The following is a 20,575-nucleotide window of genomic DNA, read 5'->3' as shown; positions in this document are numbered from 1 at the left end:
AGAATGAGGGACATGTCCATGAACTGTCATGGAGTGGTTTCCACAATGTATTTTTAACTGGAAAAAAAAAAATCAAAGTGCAAAAGGGTGTATATGCTATGCTACATGTGCGTAAGAAAGAAGGAGGAATGAGAATAGATATCACAAATTTGCTTACTTTTGAGAAAACAAAAAACAAATACGAAAGTAGAAAGGGCAGGTAGAAACTAATGAAAATGGTTATCCATTGGGTAGAAATGGGAATGGGCGAAAAGATAAAATTTTTCAAATATTATTTGTAATTTGAGTTATGCAAATGCTGTACATATTGAAGCAATAAAACTGAATTATTAAAAATAAAACTAAGATTAGAAGAGCAAACTCTAAAATTGAATATGAAGATAAAAAATGAATCTGACTTCATATTAAATTGATAATATAGCTATGCAAGGAGAGGAATTAATTCACATACTTTTGAAAACATTTGTTTTATCTTAGTAGGGTCCATTATAAAGGAAAAAAGAACTGTAAAGAAATATTAAGCTTTACATAACAGTTTATTGCAGGCTGTAATATTGTTTTAATTCTGAAACTGTTTGATTTATAGTATGTGAAATAAGTATATTACTAAGAGGAACCAAAGTTTTCACTGTGAGAGATAAAGAAATATAAATATAACATTTGAATAGCTAAAGAAAAAACCATGTAATATTAAATTTGAATTAAAAATATCAGTATGAGTTCTTTTTAATGTCCTTTGTTGTTGTGCATTAAGTACAAAACATCTGTAAATTAATCTTGCCAGAAATATTTAACCTGAACCTAAGCATGAGAAACCAGTTAGACACATCCAACATGTTGGATATTATACAAGACAATTGGTCTGTTCACTTCTAAAAAAAAGTCAATATCATAAAAAGCAAAACTAAAAACCAAGGGGACTACTATAAATTAAAGGAAATTAAAGAAAAACATACAAAAATTTACTCAAATGCATCATAGGACTAAATATAAAACTTAAAATTGTAAGACTTTTATAAAAATACATGAGAAATTATTTGTAACCTTTGGCTAGGATTTCTTAGATATGACATTGAAAGCATAACCTTTAAAAGAAAATGTTTATAAATTCTACTTTATTGAAATTAAAAATTTCTACTATTCAAAAGACAATATTAAGAAAATGAAAATGAAAATGAAAACACGAGCCATAGAAGGGAGGAAATATTTGCAAAACACATATTTGATAAGACTTGTGTCTATAATAAGTAAAGAAGTCAATAATAAGAAAACAATTTTTTTTTTTTTTTTTTTGGAAGAGGTCTCTCACTTTATGGCCCAGGCTGGAGTGCACTGGCGTGGTCACGGCTCACTGCTGTCTTGACCTCCTGGGCTCAAGCAATCCTCCCACTTCAGCTTCCCAAGTAGTTTGGACTACACCACCACGCCTGGCTAATCTTGTTGTTGTTGTTGTTGTAGAGACGGAGTTTTACCATATTGCCCAGGCTAGTCTTAAACTCATGGACTCAAGTGATCTACCTGCCTCGGCCTCCCAAAGTGCTGGGATTACAGGCATGAGCAACCACACCTGGCCAACAGTGTTTTTAAGTGAGGAAAAAATAGAACATTCCTATTGTCAAACATTTGGAAATCACAGACATAATTCACCCATAATAAGAGTTAATTACTTTTAAATAAAAATGTAAAGGGCAAGTCTTCCAGATTTTCAGTGAGTACATATATTATTTATATTTTAGTTTATATTATCTTACAATTTGCTTTCTATTTATTCAACAGTAATATACAATATTGAACATTTTTCTTTATCCGTTGATATCTGCAAACCTGATTTTCAGTAGTTGGAAATGGAGGAGCCAAATTTATTATCTAATTTTATACATTAGGACATGTGTATAATGTCCAATTTTACACTGTTATAAGTCACACAATGATGAACATTTTTGTACATACTAACCGTATTTCAGTTCATTTCTTTAGGTTATTATATATCCACAGATATGACTTTAATTCTATAAAAATTATGTACATTTTAATTTATTTTATTTTTTACATGGGAAGCTCCCATCTTAACTCACTAAATTCAATAAATTTTGTATTTCTACAACAGAAAGCCAACAAAGGGAGTTGTTAGTACATATTTCCACGGATGAAGTTGTCTGGATGTAGCTAATGCCTCCATAGAACTGACAGTGCTAAGTTTATGAAATGGAAAGAGTTCTGGAAAAGCAAGAAAAAAAAGTCTTGTTTGAAACCCCATGTCTACTGTAGGCACAGAAGGGAATGGAGGCATCTGAGCATTTTATTTTCCATCTCTACAGCATCTCAGAACGTCTACATTTTATTTTTTTTTCTTCTCAGAAATGTCTTAATAAGAGGCCTGCAGTGCACTCAAGTTTCCCAATGACAGGTTGGGGATGCCAACCTTTTCTTTCATTGGCAGCTCATAGTATCCCAGTTTCTCAAAACCCTAAGCCATCTTATTTGTTCTTTGGAACTTTGTGGCCTACCACAGTGCAATTCTCATTCGGTGTTTAATAAAATATTTGTTAGTTCTTTTCTAATTGAGAGGGTTCTGTTCTTTTCGCCTCAAGAAATCACTTAGAATACAAATAGCAGTGCACAATAATTAGATTTCATTGAATTTAATTGATTTGAATGTTCATGAAACAGTGCCTCCAGTATGTTTTGTTTCACTTAAACTTTGATGACAATTGAGCAGTTGCCTTGCCTTACCTACCTGCCACCCCACCACTCCTCAGCATCCGATAGGCTGCTGTTCCTGTGCCATCACTGTTGTTTGTCTGAAAGCCTTTTAATTCGCTGTGGGTGAAGTTGAATAGGAGTGCTCAGATCTTCTAGCTCTACCACCTCACATGTTAGTTGCCAAGGGAACCATCTCCTTAGGTCAACAATAAAGAATAATTAAATTTGATTTTTTTCCCTTGATGCAAACCACTAAAATGTCCTTTTGCATCAGAGCCCTAGCACTACCCTTTTCTCCCATTTCTTCTCAAGCAATCTGAAAGCAATCTTTATTTATAGTAAGAAATGAAAGAGGAGAGTTTAACAAGCCAGAGTTGGGAAAGTTTGCTGAGGTCAATGCCATTGAAGCAATGTGCATTTGCTCTTTGAAACAAAAAATTTTAATTTGATATTGAAATATTTTCATAGAATTCTTTGGCCACATGCCTGATTTGATCGAGGTAGAGTAAATGGGTTTGTATTGTATTCTAACTAGTATCTTGATATATCAATGAAGCAAATTATGAGCCTGCCTCTCAGGCAGGTTGGACTCCAAATTTCCTTTGTATCTTTCTATACTACTCTCATTCACTGGCACAAGCATAACTCTCAAAAACTGTAGCAAATTGCTTACCCATGGCTACTGCCAACCTATGGAAAAATCCCCGCACTGTTTCAAAATATCCCAGCAACTTGCTGTCTGGAAACAATTAGAGGCTGGTGAGGAGGAGTATCTGCAGCCATTCTTTTCAACACTCTCTCCCTTTATCTATTTTGAGTCAGAGGCAGTATAGTCCATGAACACACGGAGGAAAATAAGGTCCTTTGCAGAAAAACAATAGTCCCAAGGCCCACTTTGTGAGAGTTTGGGGTGAAAAAGAAAATTCTCTGTCTACCCAACATCATCCTCAACCTTTTACATAGAAAATATGTAAAATGAGCACTGGGGACAATTATAATTGAGAAACATAAAAATGGTGTCCTGGGATGGCAAAGCTGAACAGAAGAACAGATAGAGCAAGGTCTGGAATGAAAAAAACCAGCCTTGCTTTTCATGCCCGAGTTTCCATCTGGTGAAGGAAAATGGGTTGATTGCATCAACTATTTTTTTTATTTTTAATTTTTGTAGGTACATATTAGGTGGGAATTCACTAAATATTTATATGGGTGAGCTACCTCCTTCTCTCTGTGTCACTGCCTTGTTTCTCAAGTGTGATCATTTCTCAAATTATGATCATGCATCACCTGCATTAGCATCACCTGAGGATCCTAAAATAATTGCAGTGATCTAGGTGGAGGCCAGGGATCTACACAGTTAATAATTACCCACAGATGATTTTGTTTTTATAATGTGTAAGTTCTAATGTAAGAGTTCCTGTGGTAGCAAGAAAACCCTGAAGGGAGGTGTCCATTTTCACACTGCTATAACGAACTACCTGAGACTGGGTAATTTATGAAGAAAATAGTTTTAATTCACCAAAAGCAATTGCAACAAAAGCAAAAATTGACAAATGAGATCAAATTAAACTAAAGAGCTTCTGCACAGCCAAAGAAACTATCATCAGAGTGAATAGACAACCTTCAGAATGGGAGAAAATTTTTGCAATCTATCCATCTGACAAAGGCCTAATATTCAGATTCTATCAGGAACTTAAACGGATTTACAAGAAAAAAACAACCTTATCAAAAAGTGGGCAAAGGATACAAACAGATACTTCTCAAAAGAAGACATTTATGTGGCCAACAAACTTATGAAAAAAAGCTCAACATCATTGATCATTAGAGAAATGCAAATCAAAACCACAATGTGATACCATCTCACGCCAGCCAGAAAGACAATTATTAAACAGTCATGAATCAACAGATGCCGGCGAGGCTGTGGAGAAATAGAAATACTTTTACACTGTCGGTGGGAGTGTAAATTAGTTCAACCATTATGTAAGACAGTCTGGTGATTCCTCAAAGACCTAAAGACCTAATACCATTCCACCCAGCAATCTTGTTACTGGGTATATACCCAAAGGAATATAAATCATTCTATTATAAAGATACATGCATATGTATATTCATTGCAGCTGTATTCACAATAGCAAATACATGGAATCAACTCAAATGCCCATCAGTGATAGACTGGATAAAGAAAATGTGGTACATATACACCATGGAATACTATGCAGCCAAAAAAAATGAGATCATGTCCTTTGCAGGGACATGGATGAAACCTGAAGCCATTATTCTCAGTAGACTAACACAGGAACAGAAAACCAAACACTGCATTTTCTCACTTATAAATGGGAGCTGAACAATGAGAACACATAGACACAGGGAGGGGAACAACACACACTGGGGGCTGTTAGGGGGGCAGAGGCAGGGAGAGCATCAGAATAAACAGCTAATGCTTGTAGGTCTTAATACCTACGTGATGGGTTGATAGGTGCAGGAAACCACCATGGCAAACATTTACCTATGCATCTTGCACATGTATCCCAGAACTTAAAATAAAATAAAATAAAATAATTTTAAAATAAAAATAGGTTTAATTGACTCACAGTTGCACAGGCTTAATGAAAAGCATGACTGGGAGGCCTCAGAAAACTTACAATCATGGTGGAAGATGAAGGAGAAATAAGCATATCTTACTATGGTGGAGCAGAAGAGAGAGAAGGAAGCGGAATTGCCACACACTTTCAAACAACCAGATCCCATGAGAACCCACTCATTATTATGAGAAGAGCAAGGGGGAAGTCCACCCCCATGATTCAATCACCTCCCATCAGGCCCCTCCTCCAACATGTGGGGATTACAATTCAAGATGAGATTTGCATGGGGGCACACAGCCAAATCATATCATTCCACCCTCCCCGGGCCCTCCCAAATCTCATGTCCTTTTCACATTTCCAAACCAATCATGCCTCCACAGTAGTCTCCAAAAGTCTTAACTCATTCCAGCATTAACTCGAAAGTCCAAATCCAAACTCTCATCTGAGACAAGGTAAGCTCCTTCCACCTATGAGCCTGTAAAAATCAAAAACAAGTTAGTTACTTCCAAGATACAATGTGAGTAGAGGCATTGGGTAAATGCTCCTATTCAGAAAGGGAGAAATTTCCTAAAACAAAGGGAATAGACGCCCCATACGCATCTGAAACCCAGCAGGGCAATCATTAAATCTTAAAGCTCAAAAATAATCTCCTTTGACTTCGTGTCTCACACACATAGTGATGAAAGGGGTGGTCTCCCAAGGCCTTGGGCAGCTCTGCCCCTGTGGCTCTGCTTGGCACAACCCCACCGTCTGCTTTCACAGGCTGGTGTTGAATGCTTGCAGCTTTTCCAGGTATAAGTTGCAAGTAGATCTACCATTCTGGGGTGTGGATAACCAGGCCCTCTTCTCACTACTCGACTAGGCAGTACCCCACTGGGCATCTGTGTGGGGACTCCAAACCCACATTTCCCCTCTGCACTGCCCTAGTAGAGGTTCACCATGAGGGCTCTGCCCCTGCAGCAGACTTCTGCCTGGACATCCAGGCATTTCCATACATTCTCTGAAGTCCCGGCGAAGACTCCCAAACTCTTGCCTTCTGCACACCCACAGGCCCAACACCACATGAAAGCTGCCAAGGTTTGGGGCTTGTACTTTCTGAAGCCATGGCCTGAGATGTATCTTGGCCCTTTTAGCCACAGCTGGAAGTGGAGCAGCTGGGACACAGGGCATCATGTCCTGAGGCTGCACAGAGTAGCAGAGCCCTGGGCCTGGACCATGAAACCATTTTTCCCTCCTAGACCTCTGGATCTGTGATGGGAGGGGCTGTTGTGAAGGTCTCTGATATGACCTGGAGACATTTTCCCCATGGTCTTGGCTATTAACATTCAGCTTCTCTTTACTTATGCAAATTTCTGCAGCTGGCTTGAATTTCTCCCCAGAAAATGCCTTGTTCTTTTCTATCACATGTTTAGGCTGCAAATTTTCCAAACTTTTATGTTTTGCTTCCCTCTTAAACATAATTTCCAATGTCAGACCATCTCTTTGTGAATTCATAAGACTGTATGCTGTTAGGAGCAGCCAGGTCACATCTTAAATGCTTTGCTTCTTAGAAATTTCTTCCACCAGATATCCTAAATAATTTATCTCGAGTTCAAATTTCCACAGATCCTTCCAGTCGGGGCACAATGACACCAGCCTCTTTACTAAAGCATAGCAAGAGTGATCTTTGCTTCAGTTCCTAATAAGTTCTTCATCTCTGTCTGAGACCACCTCAGCCTGGACTTCACTTTCCATATCACTATCAGCATTTTGGTCACAACCATTCAACAAGTCTCTAGGAAATTCCAAACTTTCCCTCATCTCCCTATCTTCTTCTGAGCACTCCAAACTGCTCCAACTTCTGCCCATTACACAGTTCCAAAGTCGCTTCCACATTTTCAGGTATCTTTATAGCAGTACTCCACTCTACTGGTACCAATTTTCTGTATTAGTCCATTCTTACACTGCTATAAAGAACTACCTGAGACTGGGTAATTTATGAAACAAATAAGTTTAATTGACTCACAGTTCCACACTTAAGAAACATGACTAGGAGGCCTCAGAAAACTTACTATCATGGCAGAAGGTGATGGAAAAACAAGCACATCTTACCATGGTAGAGCAGGAAAGAGAGAGTGAAGTGGAAGCGTCACACACTCTCAAACAACCAGATCTTGTGAGAACTCACTCACTATCATGAGAATAGCAAGGGGGAAGTCAACCCCCATGATTCATTCACCTCCCACAAGACCTCTTCCCTGACATGTGGGATTACAATTTGAGATGGGATTTGGTGGGGGACCCAAAGCCAAACAATATGAGAAGGCATACATTCTAAATCTGGAAGAGCTTTTGGGTGGCCTATGATGGACTGAAGTTTCTGGAAAATCTTTGTTTGTATGTGTGCCTACATTCATTTTTCCAGTAACCTAGTTTAAATCATTAATCAGATCCCTAAATGAATTCTTTTTTTTTTTTTTTTTTGAGGAGTCTCGCTGTGTTACCCAGGCTGCAGTGCAGTGGCACAATCTTGGCTCACTACGAACTCCAAATCCTGGGATTGAGTGATTCTCCTGCCTCAGCCTCCCATGTAGCTGGGACTACAGGTGCCCTCCACCATGTCCAGCTAATTTTTTTTGTATTTTTACTAGAGACGGGGTTTCACTATGTTGGGCAGGCTGGTCTTGAACTCCTGACCTTGTGATCCACCTGCTTCGGCCTCCCAAAGTCCTGGGATTACAGGCTTGAGCCACCATACTCGGCCCCTAAATGAATTCTTGACTCCCCATAGAATGTTAAGAATCATTTGTTCTTGGAATGCTCAAGTTCATATCAGGAATAGAGGCAGCTTTCCTAAAATAAAATGTGTTGAAAAACCTCCTCACCTACTCTTATTCCATTTCTTCTCCCCTGCAGCAACCCTCCAACCTCCAAATTGGACATCAAAAACGTCAAGACTCATGAAAATCTGAGTTACTAAATCTATTTAGTTTGTAAGCAATCCAAATGATTCAGTGCATATATTAATGGCTTTCCTTTTTGAGGTAAATGATTGCCTCAAACCAGAAAACAAAAGGTTAATTTTATCCTCTGCTCACATTACAAAAACAAAATCAGTGTTGAGGCAGTCATTCCGCTTCTGCAAAAACCAAAGTGGTTTCTGAGAAATCTCTTGCCACTTTGAAGAGTGAACAATTATAACACTCATGATTAGAGAAATGAGATTAATTGGCCCAGAGTGTGATGTGAGAGTGTGTTCTTTAATGAAGATGGCTGCACAGAGTGGATGCACACAAACGTATATCCAGAATGGTTCAGAGGACATGGGTTGTACTTCTCAAAAAAAGTGTGCCTAGAAAACTCTATGACTAGAATATCTTGGGAAATCTGTTAAAAATGCCAATTCCCTATACCCATCCAGTCCTTAAGAATCAGAATTGCTGGTGATGGGATCAGAGATTCAGCAAGTTAGAACAAACACCCAGAAAATTAATTTCTGTGAAACATTCTGGAGTTTGCCAGTTTTGAGGACAACATTTCTTCTGAGTCATCATTATATAATGGTAAGGGTTATGGAATAGAGAAGGCAATGCTGTTGAGCCCAGAACCTAGCTTATTATAGATAACTAACAATAGAAGACCTAGTCTTACCAATAGGGAATTTATAGTCCTATCCAGATGTTTATTTCAGAAGGTTGAGAATTGAAGAAAGACTCTGTAATCATAAAAATTCCATTTTGGACACAATTAGGAAACATATTACACCTTTACAAGTAGTGGATATTTTTAAACTTCATTATCCTACATTTGACACATCACAATTAATTTCTCATTCTTGCAAGCAAAGAGCCCAACCTAGGTGTGAATGAATAAATCTCAAAATTATATGGCACTTTAAATTCCATCTCTAAGGCTTTCCGATTGATGAGGGATATTCAGAAGTGAATAGTTCATCCCCTGGTCTGTAGACAGGATTTGGGAGGGGTGGAAACTCCATGAATTATGGTTCACTATTCTCAGAACACTGTGTCTGTGAGACCAGGGAATCCATTCCGAGTTGGTCAGTCTTAAGGGAAACAAAATATTTCTGTTTTTCATTCTTTTCCTTTTATTAGTCTCTGATATTGTCAGTGCCCAGAGCTCAGGTTCAGATGTTTCTCAGATGGTCCATGTTTTCACAGCAAAGCATTTTTAAGGAAGTTGTCAATATATCCACACCCATAAATAACATAATTCACTTGTCATCAGATGATTAGTGAGCTTGTTTGCTATGACTTCTTGTCTATTTTCACTCCCTCCAAATGACTATGCAAAGCAGAGACCTGACTCCTGGAAATAAACTTGTTGTTTAACATTTGCTTAATTTAAAAAAATAAAATAAAAAAGATTGTCAAAGCAAGGCAGTGTATCCACTGGAACATGTAAACAGATTCAATAGCTGTAAACTGATGTCAAAGAGTCACGTGCACCTGCCTGCAGCCACAAACTTCTGGGGCAACAGTGTCAGAGCAGTATGTGCTGAAAGACCTTTTACTAGTCTCTCCCTCAAGTTAATGGGCTTATTTATTCTTCTCCCCAAAAGACTGAGGTATTAGAGTATAATGCATGTGCTAACTCATCTCTGATAATATAGGCAGCAACCCCTAACTTGTCATTACTGTGGTAGGCAGAATAGTAGTCCCCAAAAGACGCCCATCTCCTAATCTCAAGAACCTGTGAATATGTTATTTTACATAGCAAAGAGTAAAGATAGCAGATTTACTCCAATTAAGATTGCTAATCGACTGACCTAAAGAAAGGATTATTCTGAATTAGCCAAGCAAGACCAATGTGATCAGAAAGGAACTTAAAAGAGGAAGAAGGAGGCCAAAGAGTCAGTGTCAGTGATGCCATATGAAAAGAACTCAGCTTTCTACTGCTATGAGCCATGCAATATCACCAACCTCTAGAGGCTGGAAAAGGCAAGGAAAAAAATTTATCTTTAGTGCCTCCAGAATGCAACACCCTGCCAATACCTTGATTTTAACCAGTGTGACCTATTTAGACTTCTGATCTAGAGAACTTTAAAATAACAAATTTGCATTGTATTAACCAATTATGTGGTAATGTGTTGTTACAGCAGCGATAGGAAACTAATACATTCATCTAGATATTTACATCTTTTTTGCCATTTCCCTTTCAGAAAAAATAATTATTTAATTAAAAAATTAACCTGAGTTTTTCTCAAATGGAGAGGAGCTTTCAGATTTTTTTCCTTGTTTCTTTTTAATTGCTCCTAATATCTAAAGATTGCTTTACATAACTCTTTTGGAGTAGACAGACAATGACAATAATGACGAGATAAAAAGAAAGAAATCTGGAGCGCTTAAAGGGATTAAGCTTTTGGGCAGGGAGTAATGCTCAAATCTGGGTTTGTAACATTAGGTGCTCTGGATATCTGACAGGAAAGCATGATATAGAATAAAAAAGATGCCCAATCAGGAGAAAGTTCAGCTTCCAGCATTGGCTATGAAGAGAACCTGTTTTGACTGTATTCGTGGCATTCAAAATCTCTTACCAATAGTTGAGTTTTGACAAAGTATAAGTCTCCTGAGGCTTTATATAAAGGAAGATAGCATTTATAGATTTAACTTCTTATTCTGTTGCTTATTTCTATGTGAAGAACTAGCTGAGATTCTATTCTCTCCCTTGCCTACCAGCTTCACTGTTTGTGTTCAGAGGTGCTGGTTTAATAACCCTCCTTTTCTTACCACTTTCTCCTGCTGGCTGTAAGAGTCACCATACTCTCCACCCTGAAATTGTCAATTCCTGTTTCTTTGAAAATGAAGGTTCTTTTAATTTCATTTATTCCACAAAAATATAACATTTTAAATTAATTAAGTGTTTTTTGCCTTTGTCAACTTTGAAAAATTGTCAAAGCAACCTTCTGTAGGACATAAAATCTTAGGACAGGTCCTGAAACAATTTAACCTAGATAAAAGCGTTCATGTTGGCCAGGCATGGTGGTCAAGCCTGTAATCTAAACACTTCGGGAGGCCAAGGTGGGCTGATTGCCTGAGGTTCGGAGCTCAAGATCAGCCTGGCCAACGTGGTGAAACCCCATCACTACTAAAAATACAAAAAAAATTAGCTGGGCATGGTGGTGGGTGCCTATAATCCCAGCTACTCAGGAGGCTGAGGCAGGAGAATCACTTGAACCCAGGAGGCGGAGGTTGCAGTGAGCCGAAATTGCGCCAGTGCACTCCAGCCTGGGCAGCAGAGCAAGACTCCGTCTCAAACAACAACAACAACAACAACAACAAAGAGAGCTAATGTTTATGGAGTAATAATGTGTCGTGTTCTTTACTAGGTACTTAAATATTATCCTATATAATATCTATAATAATTCTATAAGTTATACATGTATACAATGTTTATTTTTCACATGAAGAAACATTGGCTCAGATAAGTCATATAACTTTCCCAATATCACCTGAACAGTAAGCAGCATAGCTGGAACTGAAAAACAGGTCTGTCTGATTATCTTTCCTTCTCTTTCCTCAGCAGTATATTGTTTTAGTGCTAAGCAAGTGATAAATATGATAGTGAAGCTGATACCTTCATTGTAGGGGCTGGTGCAACATATATTTTTTAAATATAATTTTTAAATAGACTTTATTTTTTACAGCCATTTTAGGCTTCCAGAAAAATGAGTGTAAAATACAGAGTTCCCATATGCCACTCTTCTGCCTCCGCCATCTTCCCATAGTTTTTTCTATTATTAGCATCTTGCATTATTAGTGTGGTACATTTTTTACAATTGATGAGCCAATGTGAATACTTTAATGTTAACTAATGTCCATAGTATCATGTTTCACTCTGTCTTATGTAGTTCTTTGGGTTCTGGCAAATGAGTAATGTTCTACAAATCATTATAATATCGTATACAATAGTTTAACTGTTCTAAGTGCCCTTTGTTCAATCTATTCATCCCTCCTTCCTTACCCCGAGGCCCTTAGCTAGCACCGATCGTTCACTGCCTCTATTGTTTTGCCCTTTTCATAAGGTAATATTGTTGGAATAATGTTATATGTAGCTTGCTCAGACTGGCTTTTTTCACTTAGCAATATGCAGTTAAAGTTCCTATGTGTCTTTTCATGGCTTGATAGATCAGTTCCTTTTCTCTGAATAATACACCATTGTCTGGATGTACTACAGATTGTTTATGCATTCACTTATTGAAGGACGTCTTGGTTGCACCTAATTTTTGGTATTGATATATAAAGCTGGTATCAACGTTTGTGTGCAGGTTTTTGTGTAGGTATGTTTTTCAATTCATTTGGATAAATGCCAAGGAGCATGATTGCTGGATTATATGGTAAGCCATGGGCTTTTCGGAAACTGCCAAATTGTTTCTCAAGCAATTATACCATGTTGCCTTCCAACTAGCAATACATAAGTGTTCCTGTGCTCCGCATTACTCATCAGTATTTGATGTTGTCAATGTTTGGAATTTTAGCCATTCTAACTGATATTTAGTGGTATCTCATTGTCAATGTAATTTGCAATTCCCTAATGAAGTTGAGCATATTTTCATATTTGCAATTCCCTATGAAGTTGAGCATATTTTCATATTCTTCTTTGCTATCTATATATCTTCTTCGATAAGGTGTCTATTCGGATCCTTTATCCATTTTGTAATTAGATTATTTGCTTTATTATTGAGTTTTAAGAATCCCTGGCACATTTTGGATAATAGTCCTTTATCAAATATCTTCTGAAGGTATTTTCTTCCAACCTATTGTTTGCCTTTTCATGTTCATAACAGTATCCTCTGCAGGGCAGAAGTCTTTAATTTTAATAAAATCCTACTTGTCAATTTTTTCATGGATTGGCTTTTAATATTAAATCTAAAAAGTTATCACCAAACCCAAGCCACCTAGATTTTCTCCTATGTTATCTTCTAGAAGTTTTATAGATTTACAGTGTCCTTTGCAGCAGGGAATGAGAATACCTTTTTATACTGAGCAGATATTGTTTGTTTACAAGGTGATTATTATTCTTATATAACATTTTATGTATTGCAGAAGGCAATTGTTTCTACTTAGTGTTGGCGTCTTGTGTACCTTTAGGTATTTCTTTCCTCTTTCTGTATCCAGAAGGAATGAGCTATGATTATTTTGGATTAAAAACAATTAATTAGTCATCAAGTAGGTTGAGTTACAGGTCAAGCCAAAAATAGAGAATTAAAAAGTGTGATGTGTCATTTGTACTCCCTTTTCTCCAATACTGAGATACCTTCTTCTCACATTCATTAGAGGCAGACCAAATGAATGTTATTCTCATTTTGGATACATACTTCCACACCACCCAAGCATTCAGACAACTCTTTTAGGCTTTTTTTTTTTTTTTCAGACGGAATCTCGCTCTGTCGCCCAGGCTGGAGTGCACTGGTGCGATCTCGGCTCACTGCAAGCTCCGCCTCCTGGGTTCACGCCATTCTCCTGCCTCAGCCTCCCGAGTAGCTGGGACTACAGGCGCCCGCTACCACGCCTGGCTAATTTTTTGTACTTTTTAGTAGAGACGGGGTTTCACCGTGTTAGCCAGGATGGTCTCAATCTCCTGACCTCGTGATCCGCCCTCCTCGGCCTCCCACAGTGCTGGGATTACAGGAGTGAGCCACTGCGCCCAGCCTCTCTTAGGCTCTTGAACACTTTTTTGCTTATTTAAGAAATTTCAATACATCAGAGACTTTGCTTAGAGTTTCAAAAAGCTAAGCAGGACTGTCTGCTACTTTCACTCTCAGCATTTGAAGCCAATCAAGACTCATAAAGCATTTCTTTACAAAAATTAATGTAATTTTCCAGAGCTCTCTGCTGGCATTTAGAACTAAGGCCCTGGTAGCAATAAAACATAACATTTTTCTTGCTTCTTCTTTTCACCTTGAGGTGAGGCACTGGTGGTTGAAAGTATGATCCAGAAATGCATGGGATACTTGGACAAATTTCCTAATACCTTCTACATTGCACATGTCTAACTGCTAACATATTCACAGCTCTTCGTGTTGATGCAACTTAACCATGAAATTAAAACTTTGGCAGTTTGGCCCACGTTAGTTGGATGCTCCATAAACTAAAATTACTTTTTTTATTTGCATGCATAATTAGCCAAATAGATATTTATATTCATATAGATAGGATTGACTCAAAAAGATATTTATAACCTATCTATACAATACCTTATATTCACAGTGGCTTTTCACCATTTAAAAGGAGAATGTATAATTTTGACTTTAAAACACATAGCAATCAAAGTTCTGCATGTGAGCTTGCTGATTTTAGAACACCTTTACTATATCAGCAGCTGTGCATACAGTTTTATTAATTCCAAAAGGCCACTTCATATATATTTGGCTTCCTTTTCTTCTGTAAGAAAAAAGTTCAGGTTACACACAGATTCCCTTCTGGCTAACTCATTCATTCCTCTAACGCTTCTTGAAGATTTATTTTGTTTCTGGTTGTTGTTGTGGTTGTTGTTGTTGTTTGAGATGGAGTTTCGCTCTTGTTGTCCAGGCTGTAATGCAATGGCACAATCTTGGCTCACTGAACCTCCATCTCCCAGGTTCAAGCGATCCTCCTGCCTCAGCCTCCTGAGTAACTGGGACTACAGGCATGTGTCACCATACCCAGATAATTTTGTATTTTTAGTAGAGATGGAATTTCTCCATGTTGGTCAGGCTGGTCTCGAACTCCTGACCTTAGGTGATCTGCCCACCTCAGCCTCCCAAAGTGCTAGAGCCCAGATAAGTGAGAATAGTTTATTTCCCTACTTGTAAATAGAATTTATGGCTTACAGAGAAGATAACTTTTTAGTATGATGCCAAAGAAGACCTGTCTTCAATACATAAAACATATGTACCTTAATTGCCAAGCATGGTCAATTTTATATGCAACTTTAAAAAATGTTTAATCCAACACATCTAATATGGTTTACAGTCTCTCCTAGTTTCAAAAATAAGCCTTTCAAAAATAAATCGTAGCAGTTCTCTATTTACATGTCTGCATGATCAGCGATGGACTCTTGGGTCTGTTTTTTTTTTTTTTTTTTTTTAGACGGAGTTGCTCTGTCGCCCAGGCTGTAGCGCAGTGGTGCGATATCGGCTCACTGCAAGCTCCGCCTCCTGGGTTCACGCCATTCTCCTGCCTCAGCCTCCCGAGTAGCTGGGACTATAGGTGCCCGCCACTACGCCCGGCTAATTTTTTGTATTTTTAGTAGAGACAGGGTTTCACTGTGTTAGCCAGGATGGTCTCGATCTCCTGACCTTGTGATCCGCCCGCCTCGGCCTTCCAAAGTGCTGGGATTAGAAGCGTGAGCCACCGCAACCGGCTCTTGGGTCTTTTTTTGAAACTGGTGTTGTTATCAAAGGGCTGTGACCCATGTGTCAACTGGGATTTGAATTTTGTAGAAATGGTTTGGTGAAAGTTGTAACTTCTCTTAGTATAGAAAGAATCTTAGGCTCTAAGGAAAATGGGAGGAGATCATGAATATGTGGATGGGATGGAGACCAGTAAGTATATACCTCAGTTGATTAGTTCCTAAACTCTTGCATGATTAATTAATAATGGCTTTTCTTCAAATTAACACAATAGTAAATTTACCCTAATCTACAATTCAAATAGCTAAAAATAAAAAGAACTCTACATCTTTTAGGTATTGATAACTTACAACACGCATGACAGCACTGATAGTGAAAAGGAAGAGGTATTTCCTGCAGGCATAAATATAATCTAATGCAGGAAAAGAAGAAGTAAAGTAAACAATTCCCTTGAAGAACACTGTGTTGTTGATATGAAAAGAACACAAATTAAAAAGAAAATTTGGAATATATCATCTGAAAACTTATTACATAGAATATTTTACATTGTTCATAACGGCAAGAGTATAATTAGGAAGTGTGTCTGCTGTTTGCTTTATGAACTCTTTACTCACCTTTGACCAATTGTACAAGCCAGTGCAGCTAATACTAAATACAACTGAAAAAGAGCATGAAACAATTTGAATAGAAGAGCCAGGAAAGTATAGACAATTAGAAGAGCCAAGGAGAATTACTGACAATTGTATAAAAACAGGAACAAACATAACTAAATGAAGCATCACTCAAGAGAGGAACCATGCAGACACCCAACACTCCTGTGCAGCTGGTCTGGTCTCTTTTCGAAATATGAGACAAGAAAATAACTTGGCAGCTATTCTTGACTTCAAATGGGGAATACAACCCTGGCAATTTGTGGGGATGCTCGGTGTTGATTACTACTGGCTGGGCAATGTCAAATAAGCTAGAACCTGCCTGAAAATTCCAGATACTAACATTGGTTTTCACATGTTTCCATATGGTTACATATATTTCCGTTTCAGAAGTTTACATATAGTTACATATGTTTTCATATGTGTCCTGTATATAAAATGCAAACATACATAATTTAATTTTATGTTAATCTTTGTGTAATTCATAATTCTAAGTTCTATGCTCAGCTACTGAATTATTTTAAGAGGTACATGTCTATTTATTCCCAGTTTTTATTTTCATTTTTTGTTTAAAATTTGAATCTAGTTTATAGATAGACTCCATTTGAGCTGAGTGCTTATTATTGCAAGATCCTGTAATATACATAGAAGATGAAGTAAAATATAGGACTTCTGGGCCCTTACAGTGTTTTGGGAAACAGTATTGCAATGTAATGGACTCAGAGCTGAAGCTTTGGTCATGTTCCTTTTTCCCACAAGGAATATTTTCTTTTCCCTTCTCCCTAAAGTCTAAAATACAAAAAAGAGAGACCTGTAGTTGGAATAAATAAAAAGGTGAGCACATTTTACTATGAAGGTTATCAAGTGGAAATAAAACAACATGATTATCACCTAGGTTCTATGTCCCAAACAAAATGTTTATATTGTGAAACTTTCAGAAATCTGCAGCCCAACACTTAAGCTCCTGCATTATAAACACATTCAGGAAATTGTTTCGAAAAGTAGCATAGTTATTCTCTAACAGGTGCATATTCTCTTTACCTTTTTTTCTTCCCTGCTTCCTAAAAAGAACAGCGGCTTTGGTTAACTTTTTCTGGTTTTGATATGGGAAGGGGGCAGGGAAGTGCTGGGTAGAGAAGGGCAGTGTCCCTGGCAAGGGCTCCACCCTTGGGCCTGTGCCCACGGACCTAAGTGAGAACAGTCACTCCTGTTTTTCACACCCCAAAAGTTGCCTTTTGGCTCACCATGCCCCCCATCCTGTGCCCATCAAAACCCGGAGACCCTAGAGGGCACACACACACACAAGTGACTGGATGTGGAGAGGAGCACACCAGCAGAAGAATACACTGACAGATGCTGGTAGGCCATCGATGGTGGAACGATGCAGATGCTGAGAGAAATTCGATCAGGGGTGGTAAGAGAAGAGTCCGGCCTTCTGGACTCTTCCATACTGCTATACTGTCTTCCATACTGCTATACTGTTTTCCATACTGCTATACTGTCTTCCATACTGCTATACTAATTTACATTTTTTATCAACAGTGTATAAGAATTCCCTTTTCTCTGCATCTTCATCAGCAGCTGTTTTTTTTTTTTGTCCTTTTGATGATAATCACTCCATCTAGGGTAAGATAATATCTCATTATGGTTTTAATTTGCATTTTCCTGATGATTGGGGATGTTGAGCATTTTTCATATACCTGTGAGCCATTTGCATGTCTTCTTTTGAGGAATGTCTATTTGTGTCCTTTGCCAAATTTTTAATGATTAAAAAATTTTGCTTTTTTACTGTTGAGTTGTTTGAGTTCTGTGTATATTCTGGGTATGCTTCCTTTGTTGAATAAATAGCTTGGAAATACTTTCTCCCATTCAACAGCTTGTCTCTTTGCTGTGTTGGTTGTTTCCTGTGCTGTGCAGAAGCTTGGTTTAAGAGTCACATTTGTCTATTTTTGGTTTTGTTGCCTATGTTTTTGAATTCTTAGCCATAAAGTATTTGCATAGAACAATGTCCTGAAGTGTTTCCCTGTGTTTTTATCTAGCATAGATTGGGGGCTTACATTTAAGACTTTAATCCATCTTGAGTTGATTTTTGTATATGGCGAGTCTAGGTTCACTCATCTGCATGTGGATATCCAGTTTCACCAGCATCATTTATTGAAGATGTTGTTCTTTCCTAAATGTGTGTTCTTGGTGACGTTATCTAATGTCAGTTGGCTGTAAATATGTGGATTTATTTCTGAGTTCTCTGTTCTGTTCCATTGGTCTGTGTGTCTGTTTTTATGCCAATTCCATGCTTCTTGGTTATAACAGCCTTGTAATATATTTTGAAGTCAGGTTGTGTAAGGCCTCCAGTTTTGTTCTTTTTGCTCTGGATTGCTTTGGTTATTTGAGCTCTTTTTGATTCCATACAAATTTTAGGAGGTTTTTTTTTATCATTTCTGTGAAGAATGACATGTATTTTGATAGAGATTACATTAAATCTGTAGGTTGCTTTAAGTTGCATGGTCATTTTAATAATTTTAATTCTGCTCCATGAGCCCAGAATGTTATTCCACTTGTTTGTGTCCTCTTCAATTTCTTTCTTCAGTGTTTTGTATTTTTCTTGTACAGCTCTTTTACCTCCTGGTTAAATTTATTCCTAGTTATTTTGGGGTTTTTTTTTTGTAGCTATTATAAATGGAACTGTTTTCTCGATTTTCTTTTCAGCTAGTTCATTTTTGGTGTATAGAAACACTACCCATTGTTGTATGTTGATTTTGTAGCCAGCAACTTTACTGAATTTACTTATCAGCTCTAAGAGGCTTTTGGTGGACTCTTGGATTCTCTAAATATAAGATCTTATCATGCCAGGCGTGGTGGCTCACGCCTGTAATCCCAGCCCTTTGGGAGGCCGAGATGGGTGGATCACAAAGTCAGGAGATCGAGGCCATCCTGGCTAACACAGTGAAACCCCGTCTCTACTAAAAATACAAAAAATTAGCTGGGCGTGGTGGCACATGCCTGTAGTTCCAGCTACTCGGGAGGCTGAGGCAGGAGAATGACGTGAACCTGGGAGGTGGAGCTTGCAGTGAGCCTATATTGCTCCACTGCACTCCAGCCTGGGTGACAGAGCGAGACTCCATCTCAAAAAAGAAAAAAAACTTATCATCTGCAAAGAGAGATAATTTGACTTACTTAATTTAGATTCCTTTTACCTCCTTCTCTTACCTAATTACTCAGGCTAGAACTTCCAGTACTATGTTGAATACACATGTTAAAAGTGGAATCTTTGTCTTGTTCCAGTTCTTAGAGAAAAGACTTTCAGTTTTTCTTCATTCAGTATAATGTTAGCTCTGTGTTGGTCATATGTGGCCTTTACTATGTTGAGGTACATTTTTTCTATGCCTAGTTTGATGAGAGATTTATCATGAAGGAATGTTGAATTTTATCAAATGCTTTGTCTGTGTCTATTGAGATAATCATATGGTTTTATCCTTCATTCTGTTGATGTGATGTATCATGTTTATTGATTTTCACATTTTGGGTCATCCTTGCATCTCTAGGATATACACCACTTGGTCAGAGGGTATTTTTTTTTTTGATATGCTGTTGGATTCAGTTTGCTAGTATTTTGTTGAGAATTTTGAGTCCATGATCATCAGGAATATTGACCCTAGTTTTCTTTGTTGTTGTTGCATTTTTTGTCAGCTTTTGGTATCAGGGTAATGTTGGGCTCATAGAGGAAGTTAGGGAGAATTCCTTACTCTTCATTTTTTGGGGAATAGTTTGATGAGAATTGATGTTTATTCTTCTTTGAAAGTTTGATAGAATTTAGCACTAAAGTCATCAAGTCCTGGACTTTGTTTGCTGGGAGACTTTTTATTCCTGACTGAATCCCGTTACTCATTACTAATCTGTTCAGGATTTCTGTTTAAGACTCAATCTAGGTAGGTTGTATGTGGCCAGGAATTTATTTATTTCCCCTGGGTTTTCCAGTTTGTTGGCATATAGTTGTTCACAATAATCTATAATGATCTCTTGAATTTCTGTAGTATTAGTTGTAATGTCGCCTTTTTCGTTTCTGATTTTATTTGGGTTGCCTTTTTTTGTGTGATTAATCTAGCCAGTGGTTTATCAATTTTGCTTATCTTTTTTAAAATAGCAACTTTTTGTTTCACTGATCCTTTGTATTGTTTCCTTATATGCTATTTCATTCAGTTCTACTCTGATTTTTATCATTTCTTTTCTGCTGCTAATTTTGAGTTTGATTAGTTCTTGCTTTTCTAGTTCCTTGAGGTGTACCATTAGATTGTTTATTTGAAATCTTTCTA

Source organism: Nomascus leucogenys, chromosome 6 (genome assembly GCF_006542625.1).
Source record: "Nomascus leucogenys isolate Asia chromosome 6, Asia_NLE_v1, whole genome shotgun sequence".
Classification (NCBI taxonomy): Eukaryota; Metazoa; Chordata; class Mammalia; order Primates; family Hylobatidae; genus Nomascus; species Nomascus leucogenys.
This window is presented reverse-complemented; position numbering follows the sequence as displayed.